Raw genomic sequence first — 19,362 nt, forward strand, 5'->3', positions numbered from 1 at the left:
CTCTTGACACATGTACAGACAGACCAGTTTAACTTATTAACTTATTTATTTATTTATTGACAACATTTCTTCTTCTTCACGTTTCTTTTTTTTCTCGTTTCCTGCATCTCCGCTCCCTCTTCCTCAATCCTCTCCCCCCCGCAAGATTAAAAGAAAATATATCACAAAAACGACCAAAAACGACTTCTTCACCTTGCCGGATCACCATCTACTACTGCCTTGTACACAGTTTCCTTAAAACGAGAATGTAAATATGTTGGCATGACGTCCAGACATCGCCGCCGACTGCAGAACAGGCGGCGGTTACGCGTGCATGCGACTGTAACTGTGTGTTTGTGCGTCCATGTTTTACAAAAGAAATTTGGACTTTAGGCTCCCATGTGTACTGTAAAGCACACACGCACAGCTGCATCACACAGACACACACAGACACACACATGCAGGCAGGCCTGAGGAGGAGCAGATCAACAAAATACACACGAACACTGCTTAGTGAGGATGTGTGTGAGGGGAGGCGCGGCAAGGATGTGGTATTCTCTAAAGGACTCGGGACAGCGGAGCCTCAGGTCATCCTCATGAATCTCTTCTTTTTGTGTTTTCTTCCCCCAAACGCTGCTCCGTGATTGGATGGATGTGCAGTATTTTATTTTTCTGACATTAAAAACTCCATTTGAACAAATGTATTACCCATAAAGAGCTATTAAACATGATCGTCTTACTTTCTGTGAGCACATAAAAGAGTCTAATATTAAATCTAATATTTACTGATCCCCCCGAAATTGCTCTAAAGGTTTAACACTAACTCTGGGAAAGCAACAAATGCTGGCCACCGCAGGCTAAAGTAACACGTACATGAGAGGACTCCTGAGTCTGCCTGTCCCTCGTCTCTTTTTTTCTGTCTAGCTACTGTAACTTTACTTGTTTTTTTTTAATATACTCTGAACGTGGGTATGTATGTATGTATAACTACTATAATGACAACATAAAACCTTGTCTAAATATCTAGCAACATATTCCTCGTGAGAGTGGTTTGGAAAAAAGATATTATGCATCAGATCAAAATTCTTAGTGTAAAGATGACAACGAGCAATAAATTGTAGATCATTTTTTTATTGAATGTTTTACAAAAACATTTATCTTATCGAATAAAGTAGAAGATTTTTAGACAGCTTGGGTGTCCTGGCTGGTTTTTGTGTATTTTCTGTTTATGTGTGTGAGTAAAATGAATCCACACCAGGACTGGTTGATTTTGTGCTGCTTTCAATGACTGCTGTAGGTGGTATCCTCTACAACAAGCGTGGGTAGATAAATACAGTAGCAAAGGATATAAAGTGTACTAGTATAAAATATGCTGGTTGATATATTCATACATTTTGCAAATACTGACTAATTACATAATTCAGCTTCCTCACTGACTACAAATGATAGTAGTACAGATCTGCCACTACCAAAGAAACAAAACAACGGGATATTGGCCAAAATGAGCATTTTATCACACTGAATAATTATGTAATTACTTGACAGTCTACAGGTAGTCCCTCCTCCGGCTGGGGCCTTTCTTTGTGCAGTTTGGTACTCCATGCCAAGGTTGCACCTCCATTTACTGTCATAATCGGGTCTGGATCAGGTGCAGTATACATCGGGTTTGAATGCAGATGCACTAAAGGGCCTTTTAGTAGCAGCTCTCTTTTTTTGGTCTGACTGGGCAGTCCAAAGTAGGGTTGACTGTCCACACAGAGAGAAGGATAATACTCTGGTCTGCTTCATGGAAGCATGTGCATGTGCAGCATGTAATGTAGTGGCAGATACATTTTAAAACTGTATTTTTTTTAATAACCTAACAAAAATGTGCATTTTAGTTCAAAGAGCGGGGTGGAAACCCTGACTGATGCAAACAGCGCCATAGCAATGACACGACCATCAGCAACTACGTTGGTGATGCAGCCTTGCTTCGTGGTTTGGCTGCACAGAAGCCTTCAGTCAAACTAGCAGCGGATAATCAGGTCTGAGCTGTCTGTGTGGCTGTAAAAATCTCATTACAGCTGTGTTTAAGACCCCCTCCAAATGCTGTTTGGATCCACTTTACAACAATCACATCATGTTTTGTTTTTGTTCTTTTTTTCTGCTCAGATTATCGCACCTGATCATCTGCCAATCAAAGCCGGTGATACAGCACTTAAACCTTATTTTTCAAGACCTGCATCGTATTAAAATAATCTATTTTGAAAAATGTAGTGACACTATTGACCTTTCTTTTCTGTTACCGCTGTGGGCCTGAGTGGCTGACTTTGACTTCACCAAACCAGGTATGTGAATAAAAGCACACCTGCACCTGCATTTCAAAGACCAGAAGCATCCGGTCTGGGCTTTGGTGTCAGTGTGCGTGAGTGTGTTTGTATGTGTGTGTGTGTGTGTGTACATTTTTATTGTTTCTCACTATGAGTGCACCTCAAAATATTTTGTACTGTATACTTTTTAGTTACGTGAGTTAGTCTTGTGGTGCAAAGTGTAAATTATTATGATTCATCCAAAAACAAATGTTTAAGGCTTCGGTCACACAGACCTAGTGACCGCTCAATGGCCTCTGTATTTGCAAACTGATTGGCAAACAGTTGTTGGCTGTCGCTGGGTGGAATTGATCACAATGAGACTGCTGGATCAAGAGCTCATTGTGATTTTTGGTCACTAGGAGATCGCCACAGTCACTTGTAGTTTTCATTAAAGTCACCAACTTGTCTGCAAACGCTCACCAACTACTCATTAAGCTGAAGTGAAACTTTAAACAAGTGTATCACTGCAACCGATACATTTCAAAACGGGAATCTCTGCATAGCTTCTTTACCTCTCAGTGAGGAGATGGTGAGTGTTTGCAGACACGCTGGTGTTCCTTAGCAACCAAAGTAATTGCAAGGAGGTTTCCAGTGTAGCATCTTATACCTCTTTGTGACCAATTTTCCAAGCAACTACTATCAACCTCCAGCAACCACTTGCCATCTGATCAAGGAATGAGCATTTTTTTCTTGTAACTTGAGTTTATCGGGGGGTCACTGACGTTCTCTAGGCCTGCATTGCAGAGGCTTTAGCTATTAATTTCATAGCAAGTCCCAGTAACCTATGGAGACCATTCCCCAGCTGGTTAAAGAATACACATTGTTGACATTGTTGTGGCTGCAAGAGGGTTGCAGACCCTCATGGTGGTGGATGAAAAAAAGTGTGCCATGTTTTATTGGCATCCTCTAATATTTGCTGAGATACACCAGGCTGGACCAAAACAACAGATTCATCCAAACTAACAAATAAATAAATAAAAAGATACCCCAATGTTGACTTTAGCTAACTTAATTACATGTAATTTTCAATGTAATTCTGTTACTTAGAAGATTTTACACAGTACAATGTAAAATCTTTAATTTCATTGAATCTGGTCAAATGAAATTGACTTGATTGGTTTACATTCAGTTTATGCAAAACACATTTCTCATCATGATTAATTATTTAAGTAAATAAACCTTTAATTTTATATATTTCAGTTTTCAATCACTGAAAAATATTGCTTCCTGTATCGCTTTACTGAGGGTGAAGAGTTTACAGGATAAGGGCCACTTAAAAATATTCTTGGTTCACATCACCGCAAACTGTTTCTTTATAGTCTAACTAGTTAATGCCCAACTAGTTCAGGACTATCTTAAGTTATTCGATGATGTGTGTGTCCTTGAGTTCACTTGATTTTTAGAGGATGTTTGTTGAAATCAGCAACTTCTCGCTGCCAAAAGTGACACCATGAGAGCACTTAGAGCAATCAGAATGACAGCAATAGCAACAGCGACTTGAAAAATGCTGAAATCCTCTGTAATACACGAACTAAAGATTCATGCAGTACAAGCAGCTCCATTCACATATAAATATGTTCCAAGGCTATTTATTGAAGACAAGTTCTACTGTGAATAACTATGCAGCTAATTCTGGTCATTTTACCCCTGTTAGCATCACAATAGCTTTTGCAATTCTTACAGTCCAACATGCTTCTCTCTGTTTTTAAGGGTCAAACCTGTAACATCTTAGAAAAGACAAAGGCGTGCACGTATCGCTAAATTCAGGATCAATTTTTTCTGAAGGGATACAGCAGAAAAAGGTAAAGCGCTGTCAGACAGTTACTGTGAGTCAGTAAAACACTTAAATGTCAAAGCCTGTTTCGTGTGAGAGGACAAGACAAAGCACGGCGCACACCGTCAGCTGTCACAGGCATGTTTGTCTGCACAGAAGGAGACAAGAGTTTTTGTGAATGAACGCTGAACCGGTGTGACACAAAAACATTCTGTAATTGCACATTCAGAGAGACTGGCAAAGATATTTTGTGTGCACTGTCAGCCGTTTGAAGCATCGCATCAGCATGAAAGGAGAGGCGGCCTTTTGAAAACAAGTCCTTCTCCGTTGGACTCGAGAGGCTGCTTTGCAAGTCACTGCTAAAACAGAGCCATCCACAACATCTGCATCAGAGAGAGAGACAGGAGGGCTGGCTGCATGTGTATGCGTGTCACAGCTTGTATGCGTATTCTATTTTCTTGTATGTTTTTTGAGTGTGCTCAGAGGGGGTGCGATGGAGAGGGGAGTCCTGTCAGTGCTGTCCCACACACAAAGAAGATAAAGCTACTAATGGCCTGGGTTTCCTCTAATGGAACGCTGAGCTGTGTGTGTGTGTTTTATGTGTGTGTGTGCGTGCATCAACAAAGCTGCATTCAAAGCATCTCTTATTCATGGCTGCATTATGGCATTCAGGCCCGGGCTTTCGCTCTCTTTTCTATTTACAGCTCCCTCTCTCTGTCTTTACATGTGGGCATCTATTCACTTGCGCCTACTGTTTCCAGGCTGCAGAGCTGCACCCATCAGCCCCCTGCGTACCGATGAAAGATCCACTCTGCTTCTCTGGCGTCCCTGCACCTCATCCCACATCTATCACACCAAATCACTGCTGTGAAGGTGAACACAGCCTTATCTTTCTGCTGATGTGCAAGCATTTTACATGCAGGGGAACTTGTTGTTAACTGAGGTCACAAAGCTTCTATTTTTTCTTTTTGCACAGTAATGGACACATTTACTGTATCTACAATACAGCTAAGCAGTAATGTGGCTGGTCTATTCACTCTAAATCTGCTCAAGGTGCTTCTTCACTGCAGTTATCTAAATTCAATCTAAATTTAGTTGGACTATGTTTTTCTGCTGTGATATGTCAAAATGTTGCCTGTAAAATGCCACTTATATCACTTATAAATGAAGTGACCAGCTATTTTTATGCCAGTAGGTGGATTATTTCTTTTTGTGTCACATTTACATGACATTACATTTTCTATTTGCCTTTTAGCCCAGTGGTCTCATCACATCTAAATGAGTGGTACCCTCTTCTGGTGAAAAGAGGGTAAAACAATGAAAGAGGGGGGGAGAGCATATACACTGAATACTGCTTATATACTCTTAATATACACTCACTGGTCAGTTTGTTTGATGCACCTGACTAGTATTGGGTTGGGCCCAGGTTTGACTTCAGAGCTCCCTGCATTGTTCGTTGTACAGATTAAACGAGGTGCTGGAAACATTCCTCAGAGATGTTGGTCTATGGTGACATGATGGCATCACAAAGTTGCTGCAGATTTGTCCGTGATCTTAATCTCCCAATCTCCCACATCCCTGAGGTGCTCTATTGAATCAAGATCTGGTGACTGCATAGGTCATTTGAGTACAATGAACTCAGGAAGCAGCCATCAGAAGATGACGGTATCCTGTAGTGGTAAAGGGATGGACACGATCAGGAACAATTCTCAGGTAGGCTGTGGTGTTTAAATGATGCTCGGTTGGTGCTAAGGGGCCAAAGGTGTGCTGAGAAAATATCCGTCAAACCATTACACCACAATAACCACAATTGTTTCATTTATTTTGAACATGTAAAACAATATGCAGACAGTCATTTAGGAGAAATAGAACCAATAAAAAAATACTATAAAAAATAAAGTAGAATACGAAGCGCATCTTGACATTTGCTTATTTAGTTTACATATCTGAAACGGAGTGGAAGAAAGTGCACACTTATTTAAAGCTCTTCTCCGTAAATTATCCATTATTATTTATCCATTCATTCTCTTCCGCTTATCCTTTTCAGGGTCGCAGAACTCAGGGAGCTGGAACCTATCCCAGCTTTCTTTGGGCGAGAGGCATGCTACACCCTGGTTGCAGGGCTAACACATAGACACAGCCATTCGCACTCACATTCACACCTATGGGCAATTTTCAGTTTACAGTTAACCTATCCCCGCTAACTCTATGTAACTGGACTGTGGGAGGAAGTACCCAGTACCCAGAGTACCCAGGCAAACACAGAAAAACCCCAGCCTGATGGTGGAATTGAACCTTCTTGATGTGAGGCAACAGTGCAAACCACAATGCCACCGTGCTGCCCTTCCTTATTTATATTAACCTGAATTACAACAATGAATATATTTCTAATTACACATAATTTCTACATATATGAAATACAAAACATTGTCATAGTTACTGGGAGAAACTATATTCTGATGCCATAAGGTCCCTTTTTTTTAAAATTAATCTATCATTATTTATTGTATCACGTCTTTTTATGAGGTCATGACTAACCCAGCGTCTGCTTATAGATTTGTATATTTATTAGTTATATGTTTCGCTTTTTTTCATTCTCTTTGGAAACATACTCGTTTGAAATCATATGTTATATATGATTATATGATTTCAACAAAATGACAGCATACATCACACAAAACACTGTGCAGTACGCCCAATGTTATTTATATTATTGTCTAATAATGTCCAGTTCTGAGTCATTAAACGTGTGTATGTGTTCTTTTCTTTCATTCCAGTTTATTAATCTGATTAATTCTATCATGAACTGTAAACACTTGAAGATGATGCTGGCTGATATAATTTATCAGTAGTAATAGTATTTCCATGTCATTTGGGAATAAGCATAGCTGAACTGGCCATCGGGCATACCGGGCATTTGCCCGGTGGGCCGCTCGTGATTTTTCGTTTTTATGGGCCGATGGGGTTTTCTTTCTTTCTTTCTTTTTTTTCAACGGTATAAATGAATAGTGGTGTATTGGCCAGTTGGTCATCATGGATTGGGCTGGACCAATTACAGCCGAGGAGGTCGAACTTTAAAGTTGAGGTGAAAAGCAACGCGATTTGTCCCGATCAGCTGACCAATGATCAATGATCAGCTGATCGGCTTTTCTCTCTGCGTCAGAAAGAGCAAACCAGCGGAGGTCGCGTTAAACAACAGAAGCACCTTTAAATTTGATGAGCTGTTGTTAGAATTTATTTAATATTAATTTCTAGTATCAGCTGATGTTTGCTGGAGGGATGAAGGGTTGAAGGAAGTTATGAACTGTTTCTGGGAGACAAATAACACCAGGATCCTTTTCTAAGTAGCTGACAGCTGGTAACTGTGCAGGGGCGGGTCTTGCAAAGTTTTGCCAGGGGGCCAGGTAGGGCATTAACAGGGAAAGGGGGGGACAAAAAACACGTTTCTTTCTTATTCTCATTTAAAATTTCTAGCTTTTAACAAATAATTATCTGAATCATACAACCAAAGTTTTCATCTGATGTCAAATGTATAGAAATCCATTATTGTACATAGTAATTTTTTTCAGGGTCCCAACATAATTTCTTCAGAAGTAAGTACTGTATATGATGCCAGTATTTTCCCACATTTTCTACATACTGTACCAGTACTGTGTGTAAAATACCATCAAAATTAAGTTTTGATGGTAAGTTTTGAGTGAGGAAGTTTTATTCTTTCTCACCTCTTTCTGTCTCCTTTCACTTTTTAAAGGTTGCCATGTTAGAAAAAATATTTTGCCCTGCCATGCTGTTTATTGATGTGGTAAATGAATAGTTTATGAAAATATCACTAAATCTGTCATGTATTATTTTTAATATTCAGTAATGGTCATGTCTCACCTCTAGTCTTCTCTGTCTTAATTTCAAGTTTCCACGATATGTTGTAGATAGTTCAGGAGGTAAACCAAGCAGTCTTTGGGTTTCGGCTGAGTACTGTTTAGAATACCAGAATAGGGAGGATGGTGTAGGCTTAAGTTAAGTTCTAGATTGATACATATATACCAACAAGACAGTGTACATCACTGTCACAACGACGTTTGTTTTCATTCAAAGGCTTTATGGTTTTTCCCATAATACCTGGTGGGCCAGTCTCTAGTCAAAATGCCCGGGCTGATTTTTTGTCCCAGTCCAGCCCTGACTATGAACAAGTGTACAAATAATTTCCCCTCAAGTACATGGGCACTCTTAGACCCTTAAGATTGTTTTTAAGGTCCTCACGTGTACAGTTATATAAAAGAACTTGACACACATTCACTTTGCACACGACCAAAATTGAAGACATGTTGTGTCTAGACAATCGTCCTTGGTGCAAACACAGAGGAGTAAACTTACTGTGTACTGTTTTTTTTTCCAGCCAGCGTTCACTGAGGCATTTATGTGAAATTTAAGTGGATGAGCTTAGAAAATCCTTAAGTATCTGTTATTGCAGGGTATTTCACTACTCTCCAGCTCCTCCTAGGATAAGCAAATAGGATGCCAGAGAATTTAGCCAAGAACAATGTTGCTACAGTTAGTCAAAGCCAGCCTGCACCACTGAGCGCTTTTCATTTCCCTCAAGTACCCCCAAAGTTATTGCTCCCTGATCTGTGCTGTAATGCAGCATCCATCCACTCTCTGCTTTTACAAACAGACACATAACATGGAAACAAACATGTCACATATGACCGCGCTGTACTTCAGAGACTGTGGAAAAAACCTTGTCGTATGCAACGTGTAGAATTAAATAAATGCATAGGCCTGTTGTGTTCATGAGAACTTCCTGGACATACAGTAAGCCCAATGTGTCTAAGGCAGGACTGGACTGGGAAAAAAAAATCAGCCCGGCATTTTGACTAGAGAAACGCCCACCAGGTATTATAGGAAAAGCCATAAAGCCTTTGAGTGAAAACAATGCTGTTGTGACAGTGATGTACACTGTCTTGTTGGTATATATGTATCAATCTAATAAACTTAAACCTACACCATCCTCCCTATTCTGGTATTTTAAACAGTACTTACCGGAAATATCAAACAACCTAATCAATAATTACATATACCTAACTAACAGGGTTGCCAACTCCCAGCAAAAAATAGGGAACCACCCCCACCCTCCGCCTCATGATGCTTAACCGACGTAATCGACTTTAATTTATTGCCAGGGTAAAACAAATGCACAGAAACCAATTATTTTTCTACAGTAATTAAATAGATTCAACATCTTTCTCCAACAGAATTGCAGACTGCACACGTGGTACCTTCCCAAAGGAAGAAGTACTATAGCTTATTAGGGCATATGGTAGACTTAATATTTACTATATACAATAATGAATTTTTATATATTTTACATCAGATGACCACTTTGGTTGTAAGATTCGATTGTATTTATTAAAACCTTAGGACAGCAAAGCCGATCAGCTGATCATTGATCAGTTTCATGATTGAAGTAGCAACAGGAGATGGAGGGGGAGAGAATGAGAGAAGAAGAGGCAGCTATAATAATAATAATAATAATAATAATAATAATAATAATAATAATAATAATGGATTGGATTTCATATAGCGCTTTGTGTCTTTTTTTTTTATTATTTTTGCTGAAGTTCGGGACAAATCGCGTTCCTTTACACCTAAATACGGAACTTTAAAGTTCGACCTCATCGGCTGTAATTGGTCCAGCCCAGAGTCGATCATGACCAATTGGCCAATCCACCATTTTTCATTGTTTATACCGTTACAAAAAACTAACAAACAAAAACCATCGGCCCACCGGGCGAATGCCCCGTATGCCCAATGGCCAGTCCAGCTATGGTTGCAGCTCTAGGGATGACTCTTTCTGAAGCCTCCAGCTGACTGTTTCCTCTCAGCTGTAAAAGGTTGATGATTTACAAAACAGACACCACGTCGTTAAAATAGATGAGACTTAAAATAAGAGATACTTTACTCTCTGAACATTGTTCCTAGTTTCCATTCATCCATTTAGTTTACTCTGGTCTTAATCAAGATCTTAAGAAGAGATATTGTTAGAACCTAGAAAGAGGAGGAGCAATTCAGACTTTAAGTTTGGAATATGCATTGCTGGACAGAAGAAAGTTAAAAGCTTACAAGACAAGATGCTGAAACGTTACATACTGTGTGTGTGTATGTGTGTGTGTGTGTGTGTGTGTGTGTGTGTGTGTGTGTGTGTGTGTGTGTGTGTAAGAGAGAGACAGAGAGAGCTTGAGAGAAGCTGAGCTTTATTCAAAGTGATTTGAAACACACTGCAGCAATAAGGGCAAACTAGTGCACAGTTATGTTTACGTGAGCATTATTTTGTATGCATTTGTACAGTTCGATAACTGTGAGAGTACATTGATAGCATTTAGCTCTAGTAACAGGCATTTGTACCAGTGAGCATGAAAAAGTAGGGGAAAGAACTAGTATGTAAGCACTGACTGGTACTGTACAGTGTGTGTGTGTGTGTGTGTGTGTGTTTTTATGCTCGAGTGTATGAATAAACGAGTCAGTTTTAAGCAGTAGCAATTTAAACAGTAGAAGAGTAGCACTATATTTATATATATTTATAAAGAATTACAAACAACAATATTTGATGCTCAAATTAATTAATTAATAATCAAGTTTATTTCCAATTAGTTCGAATTCATCTTGAATTCAATTCAATTCAATTTTATTGATATAGCAGCAAATCACACCACCAGTCACTTCAAGGCTGTATGTATTATTGTAAGGTAGACCCTACAATAATACATACAGAGAACCCAACAATCATATGACCCCGTATGTATTATTGTAAGGTAGACCCTACAATAATACATACAGAGAACCCAACAATCATATGACCCCTATGAGCAAGCACTTTGGCGACAGTGGGAGGAAAACTCCCTTTAACAGGAAGTCTGTGAAGATTCTCAGTCATCCAGGTCATCGTAGTCAAAGGAGTTTGCAAAGAAAAGCGCCTGGACTTCTTTAAGTTGCTTGAAGACGTTTCACCTCTCATCCGAGAAGCTTCTTCAGTTCTAAGGTCAAATGGCGAGAGTCCCAGATTTAAACCCAGTGGGAGTATCCCCCAAAGAGGGACAAAGGACCCCTGGTGATCCTCTAATCACATGCGCCAAGGTGTGAAACCGGGTGTGGGACCTAATCAGCCAGGGTTTCGGGTGAGCTCATTGTGAAACCTGGCCCCACCTTGTCATGTGAATTCCTGAGGTCAGATGGCCCAGGATGTGAGTGGGCGTTAAGGCGTCTGGGGAGGGAACTCAAAACTGGATTATAGATGGCAGACAGTTGGTGTCGTAAACCACCGCCTCTGTTCAAAGATGGTCGCTCACAGTGGACATAGATGGCCTCTTTCACTCCTCTTTCAAACCATCTGTCCTCTCTGTCCAATATGTGAACATTGGCATCCTCGAAAGAGTGACCTTTATCCTTAAGATGCAGGTGGACTGCTGAGTCTTGTCCTGTGGAGGTGGCTCTTCTATGTTGTGCCATGCACTTATGAAGTGGCTGTTTGGTCTCGCCAATGTAGAGGTCTGGGCATTCCTCGCTGCACTGTACAGCATACACCACGTTGTTCAGTCTGTGTTTTGGAGTTTTGTCTTTCGGGTGAACCAGTTTGTGTCTGAGTGTGTTGCTGGGTCTGAAGTACACTGGGATGTCGTGCTTGGAGAAAACTCTCCTGAGTTTCTCTGATACACCGGCTACATAGGGGATGACAACGTTGTTGCGTCTGTCTTTCTTATCCTCCCTCGCTGGTGTCTGATCTTCTTTTCTGTGGATCTTTGCTGACTTTATGAATGCCCAGTTAGGATAACCACATGTTTTCAGTGCTTCCTTTACATGTGTGTGTTCCTTCTTTTTTCCCTCAGGCTTAGAGGGATCATGTTCTGCCCCTTTTAACAGGAAGAGACCTCCAGCAGAACCAGGCTCAGGGAGGGGCGGCCATCTGCTGCGACCGGTTGGGGTGAGAGAAGGAAGACAGTTGTTGTAGGTCTGATTGAAGGACTGATGTGATGGTAAGTTGACTGCTGCTCCGCAGATTAATCAATGGAATTTAAGCCAAATTGTGCCTAAGTTTAAGACCATATTCATTGGTTGTTTTTGTTGTTGTTATTATTTTGGGCTTTTTTTCAAAAGAATTGCTAGCTTCCCTAGAGTTTTGGCAACACAAACAATCAGATGATTGCTGAGAAAGCACAAGGTTTCATACCCCTGTGCTATTCATGTCAGGGCAGGATGGTCTCCTTGAGAGGCCAGGGTTGAAAAAAGGGATGCTTCAGAACCTCCAAAGGTGTTATGCGCTGATTTGCATCCAAGGCCAACATCTGTTTGATTAGCCTGACAAATAATGGTTGGCCATTTTCAGGTCCTCGCCTTACCTTCAGTAGTTGTTCGAGGTCATCGAGACGCTTAAGTTTTATATATCGAGTTTCCTTGGATTGATAATTTGTCTCATATTGAAACTGTTCTTTGGTCTTAAATGTCCAGCGCTGTTCATTGTAGTTATCTTCGATGAAATAGCAATCAGTGTACAAGCCAGACTCTAGAAGATGATCTGGTAGCTGACCCTGGGTTTCAATTATGAATTTCAAAACATCATAATCGTCTTCCCCAGGATAGAGAGGCACCCCTGTAGCAAGCTCCACAGCTACCAGCCCCAGAGCCCACATGTCAATTGCTTCATCATATGGAGTGCCAAGCATAATCTCAGGTGCACAATAACCAATTGTCCCCACACGGTCACCAGTAATCACTGCAGAAGTGTTACATGCGATGCCAAAGTCTATAAGTTTGACTTTGATGGGAGACTCATGGCGATTCACAACCATTATGTTGGCAGGTTTGAGGTCACCATGCACTATTCCCACAGAACCCAGGTGGAACAGAGCATTTGCGATCTGATGCAAAATTGGCCTGAGTTCTCTTATTGGGAGACCCTGGTTATTCCAGTCCCCTATGTAGTCCCACAGGCTTTGATCGAGGAGTTCAAAATTTAAGCAAATACGCTCTCCATCGAGGAAATAGCCGTGCCATTCAACAATGTTGCACCTGTCTGGATCCAAGCGTTGCAGCTGCTCCAGGATGAAAATTTCCTGTTTTGCCTGTTGCAGAATTTCAGGGTCGCTCTTGTTGACTTTAATAGCCACAATTTGGTTGTTTTTTGTATTGCGACACCTGGTTACAACACCGAAGCCTCCTTCTCCAAGGAAAGACTCTACCATGTGGTGATCTCCCAAAATGGTCCCTTCAGATATTTTACGCTCATCTGAGCCGAAGGATGGGTTGGCTGACATGGTGTAATGTGTCTGTTTGTTTTCTGAATTGGTTTAGAAACAAAACTGAACTTGTTTTGGTTTCTGTCAGAAAATGCTCTCAAAACTTCTCGAAAGGGTTTTAGTTGCTGTCAGGTCAATGTCAAGCCATAAAGTATAATAGGTGAGCGCTCCTATTTATGGGTTTGGGGATCAAAGCAAAGTTGCCACGTCAGGAAGGATCAGAGCAAAGTTACCGAATCACAAGGGATCGAGGCGTTCGAATATGTGCGCGCATGCGCACACACGTGGTTGTTTGTGTAATGTTGTTCACACTAAGAATTTTAAATGGAAACTGACAGTTACAAAACTTTTTGTTCGTTTATTTGTATTTGGGGGTTTTTGTTGTTGTTTTTTGCATACCATGTCAAGCTTTTCTGTATAAAGTAATGAAGAATCTTGGATTTTAATATTGTAGTTCGTGGATTTCGGATTTGGTGCTTAAAACTTCGTGAAACTGTAACCGTATTTCATTCACCACAAATAACTATCTGATTGAATAGTTTTCTTATCAGATAGAGAAATAAAAGCAGTCGCAAAGTCTAAAAGCAACATTTCTCTGCCTGGGCTGTTTTGTACCTCTGCACGTCAGTCTGTTTCAATGTGTGACTAACGTGCCTGGAAGCATAGCTGGACTGGCCACATAGCTGGACTGGCCATCGGGCATCACCATCCTGATGGTGATTTTTCGTTTTTATGGGCTGATGGGGTTTTTTTTCTTTTTTTTTCCCGTAACGGTATAAACACTGAAAGGTGGTGGATTGGCCAGATGCTGGGAGATGTGTAAAAATAACTCAATTGGCAGGAGGAGCAGAAACACGAGGCGGTGAACTGAACTTCAGGTAAGAAGTTATGACCTGCAGTCTATCTGGGTCAGATATAAACCAAGTTTAGGTGGAGTTTATTTTCGTTTTGTTGACTTTTTACAGTCAGTCACAATAACTCGTACTGCGTGCTAGCTAGCATGACGGAGTTTATATACTGCTGGGCGGGTACTATGATTTTATTGATGCTGAACTTGTTTTATCTTATTTATAAGGTTAGTTATTAGAGTTTCCAACCGTCCCGTAAAAACGGAATCGTCTCGTATTCAGAGAAAATATTGCTGCTTTCGTATTGAGGTGAAAAGGAACACAGTTTGTCCCGGACTTCAGCTACAATGAAAAAGACACAAAGCTGGAGTTATTCTGTGTCTTTGCTGCACAGCTGCCTCTTCTCCTCTCATTCTCTCCCCCTCCATTAACAGAGAAAGGAGGGCACAAAGAAATACTTTTCTTTCTTATTCTCATTTAAAATGTCTAGCTTTTATTAAATAATTATCTGAATCTTACAACAAACGTTTTCATCTGATGTAAAATGTATAGAAATCCATTTTTGTACGTAGTAATTTTTTTTCAGGGTCCCATCATAATTTCTTCAGAAGTAGCCAGTGTTGGGTAAGTTACTTTAAATTAGTAACTTAGTTACATTACTAGTTACTTCTCTAAAAAAGTAACTGAGTTACTTCAAGTTACTCGTTACTTTCATTGTAACTAGTTACTAGGGAAAGTAACTTTGGTTTTACTCAGAATTCTCTTGTTAATGTGTTGCTTCCGTAACTGGATACCCAGCAAGATTGTCAGTCTTCTATCTTGCTTTCTTGCCACAAGTGCACTGTGCCACCTACCAACAGAAAGGAAAAAATAATGCGCACATTTCCACGAGAGAAATCCCACGCCTGGACCGTCGTTGACCGCCGCCATGATTCTAGCCTGCTTTTTACATCCAACACAAAAACTGCAGTCGTGGTGCTTTTGATTGTACTCAGAACTTGGAAATTCTGCCTTCTGAATAGGAAGATGTAGGTAACACCAGACTGCAGATGAGCTGCATACAGGGCTGGACTGGGACAAAAAAAAATCGTCCCGGGCATTTTGACTAGAGACCGCCCACCATTATAGGAAAAATCATAAAGCCTTTGAATGAAAACAAACACTGTTGTGACAGTGATGTACACTGTTCTGATGGTATATATGTATCAATCTATCAATTGTTTGTTGTAAGACTCAGATAATTATTTTTTTTAAAAGTGAGACATTTTAAATGAGAATAATAAAGAAAAGTATTTCCTTGTCCCCCTTTCCTGTTAATGCCCTACCTGGCCCCTGGCAACACTTTGCTAGACCCGCCCCTGCACAGTTACCAGCTGTCAGCTAAGTAGAAAAGGATCCTGGTGTTATTTGTCTCTCAGAAACAGTTCATAACTTCCTTTCAACTCATTCATGTCACCTAAAAGGTAAACCTGTTTCTCCATCACCTGTTCAGCTCTGATGATTCAGTAAGGACATCTCCTGGTTTCGTCTGCATGTTTCCCTCTCACCAGATAACCAAACCGATATCATGACCAGCAGCTTTACAGCTGTGGCTCCAGAAAACATCAGCTGATACTAGAAATTAATATTAAATAAATTCTAACAACAGCTGATCAAGCTTAAACGTGCTGCTGTTGTTTAACGCGACATCCGCTGGTTTCCTCTTTCTGGCGCAAAGTGGGCGATAAATAAACAAGAGAGAAAAGCCGATCAGCTGATCATTGATCAGTTTCGTGATTGAAGTAGAAACGGGAGAGAATGAGAGAAGAAGAGGCAGCTGTGCAGCTTCAGCTTTGTGTCTTTTTCATTGTAGCTGAAGTCCGGGACAAACTGTGTTCCTTTTCACCTCAGTACGAAACGCGTAATATTTTCTTTGAATGCCAGATGATTCTGTTTTTTACGGGACGGTTGGAAACTCTAATAATTAACCGTATGAACAAAATAAAGTTCAACATCAGTAACATAGCACCCACCCAGCTGTATAGAAACTCCGTCATGCTAGCTAGCACATGAGTACGAAAAAAGTCAGCATACCGAAAATAAACTCCACCTAAACTTGGTTTATATCTGACTCAGATAGACTGCAGGTCATAACTTCTTACCTGAAGTTCAGTTCACCTGACACGCGCACGGGCGGCCGCTCGGGTCTCTCCTCTTGCCTCCCTTTTCCTTCATCCACCTGCTGGCCTCCACCACTTGCTAATGTTATTGAATCTGTGGAAACTCCGCGATATCCACCACACGAAGTAACGAGTAACGAGCCTATCTAAATCCCAGTAACGAGTAACGCGTTCCTGGTTTTGGCATAATAACTAGTTACCGTGCTCGTTACCACAATAATAACGTAGTTACTGTAACGCGTTACTTAATAACGCGTTAGTCCCAACACTGGAAGTAGCTAAGTACTGTATATGATGCCACTATTTTCCCACATTTTCTAGATTTTGTACCAGTACTGTGTGTAAAATGCCATCAAAAAGTCAATGAAGTTTTATTCTTTCTCACCTCTTTCTGTCTCCTTTCACTTTTTAAAGGTTGCCATGTTAGAAAAAATACTTTGCCCTGCCATGCTGTTTATTGATGTGGCAAATGAATGGTTTATGAAAATATATCTAAATCTGTCATCAGCAGTGTTGGGACTAACGCGTTATTAAGTAACGCATAACAGTAACTACGTTATTATTGTGGTAACGAGCACGGTAACTAGTTATTATGCCAAAACCAGGAACGTGTTACCGTTACTGGGATTTAGATAGGCTCGTTACTCGCTACTGTGGTGGTGGATATCGCGAGCTTCCACAGATTCAATAACATTAGCAAGTGGTGGAAGCCAGCAGGTGGATGAAGGAAAAGGAGGCAAGAGGAGAGACCCAAGCGTCGCCGTCCGTCGTGTCAGGTGAACTGAACTTCAGGTAAGAAGTTATGACCTGCAGTCTATCTGAGTCAGATATAAACCAAGTTTAGGTGGAGTTTATTTTCGGTATGCTGACTTTTTCGTACGTAAAGTCAAAATATAAATATATAAAGTCTTTTTCGTACGTAATTCAAAATATTTTGTTCATACGGTTAATTATTAGAGTTGCCAACCGTCCCGTAAAAAACAGAATCGTCTCGTATTCAGAGAAAATATTACGCGTTTCGTACTGAGGTGAAAAGGAACACAGTTTGTCCCGGACTTCAGCTACAATGAAAAAGACACAAAGCTGAAGCTGCACAGCTGCCTCTTCTTCTCTCATTCTCTCCCGTTTCTACTTCAATCACGAAACTGATCAATGATCAGCTGATCGGCTTTTCTCTCTTGTTTATTTATCGCCCACTTTGCGCCAGAAAGAGGAAACCGCCGGATGTCGCGTTAAACAACAGCAGCACGTTTAAGCTTGATCAGCTGTTGTTAGAATTTATTTAATATTAATTTCTAGTATCAGCTGATGTTTGCTGGAGCCACAGCTGTAAAGCTGCTGGTCATGATATCGGTTTGGTTATCTGGTGAGAGGAAACATGCAGATGAAACCAGGAGATGTCCTTACTGATTCATCAGAGCTGAACAGGTGATGGAGAAACAGGTTTACCTTTTAGGTGACATGAATGAGTTGAAGGAAGTTATGAGCTGTTTCTGAGAGACAAATAACACCAGGATCCTTTTCTAAGTAGCTGACAGCTGGTAACTGTGCAGGGGCGGGTCTAGCAAAGTGTTGCCAGGGGCCAGGTAGGGCATTAACAGGGAAGGGGGGACAAGGAAATACTTTTCTTTATTATTCTCATTTAAAATGTCTCGCTTTAAAAAAAAAAATAATTATCTGAGTCTTACAACAAACAATTGATAGATTGATACATATATACCATCAGAACAGTGTACATCACTGTCACAACAGTGTTTATTTTCATTCAAAGGCTTTATGATTTTTCCTATAATGGTGGGCGGTCTCTAGTCAAAATGCCCGGGACGATTTTTTTGTCCCAGTCCAGCTCTGTATGCAGCTCATCTGCAGTCTGGTGTTACCTACATCTTCCTATTCAGAAGGCAGGATTTCCAAGTTCTGAGTACAATCAAAAGCACCAGGACTGCAGTTTTTGTGTTGGATGTAAAAAGCAGGCTAGAATCATGGCGGCGGTCAACGACGGTCCAGGCGGATTTCTCTCGTGGAAATGTGCACATTATTTTTCCTTTCTATTGGTAGGTGGCACAGTGCACTTGTGGCAAGTAAGCAAGATAGAAGACTGGCAATCTTGCTGGGTATCCAGTTACGGAAGCAACAAATTAACAAGAGAATTCTGAGTAAAACCAAAGTTACTTTCCCCAGTAACTAGTTACTTTGAAAGTAACGAGTAACTTGAAGTAACTGAGTTACTTTTTTAGAGAAGTAACTAGTAATGTAACTAAGTTACTAATTTAAAGTAACTTACCCAACACTGGTCATCAGTAATCAGTAATGATCATGTCTCATCTCTAGTCTTCTCTGTCTTAATTTCAGGTTTTCACCGCGTGTTGTAGATAGTTCAGGAGGTTAACTCGACCAAGCAGTCTACTTTCGGGTACTGTTTAGAATACCAGAATAGGGAGGATGGTGTAGGTTTAAGTTTATTAGACTGATACATATATACCAACAAGACGGTGTACATCACTGTGACAACAGAGTTTGTTTTCATTCAAAGGCTTTATGGTTTTTCCTATAATACCTGGTGGGCCGGTCTCTAGTCAAAATGCCCGGGCTGATTTTTTGTCCCAGTCCAGCCCTGGGAATAAATTGTCTATGAGAGTGGCGCAATATGATGGAAATAAGCTCATGTGTTCCAAATGTCGCCATTTCCCGAGAAATCACAGCATTTGTAACATAATTTTACACTTTAATATCTCTCCGCATCAGACCACCCTCCACGTGCCCTGCACGTATAACGTGATGGTGGCCGCTCCGTGTCCGTGTCGGTCAGGAACCAATACGAGGCTGAACCCGTCAGACTGTGGATATATTTGGGAATAACGCACTTCCCAGTTGGTTTGCGGAATTTTACTGACAGCACCAAGTCCAATGGCAGGTGCGCGAGGTGCATTGTGGGTGGTATAGTCTAACAGCGGAGAAAAGTATACT

Source organism: Oreochromis aureus, linkage group 4, assembly GCF_013358895.1.
Source record: "Oreochromis aureus strain Israel breed Guangdong linkage group 4, ZZ_aureus, whole genome shotgun sequence".
NCBI classification, from domain to species: Eukaryota; Metazoa; Chordata; class Actinopteri; order Cichliformes; family Cichlidae; genus Oreochromis; species Oreochromis aureus.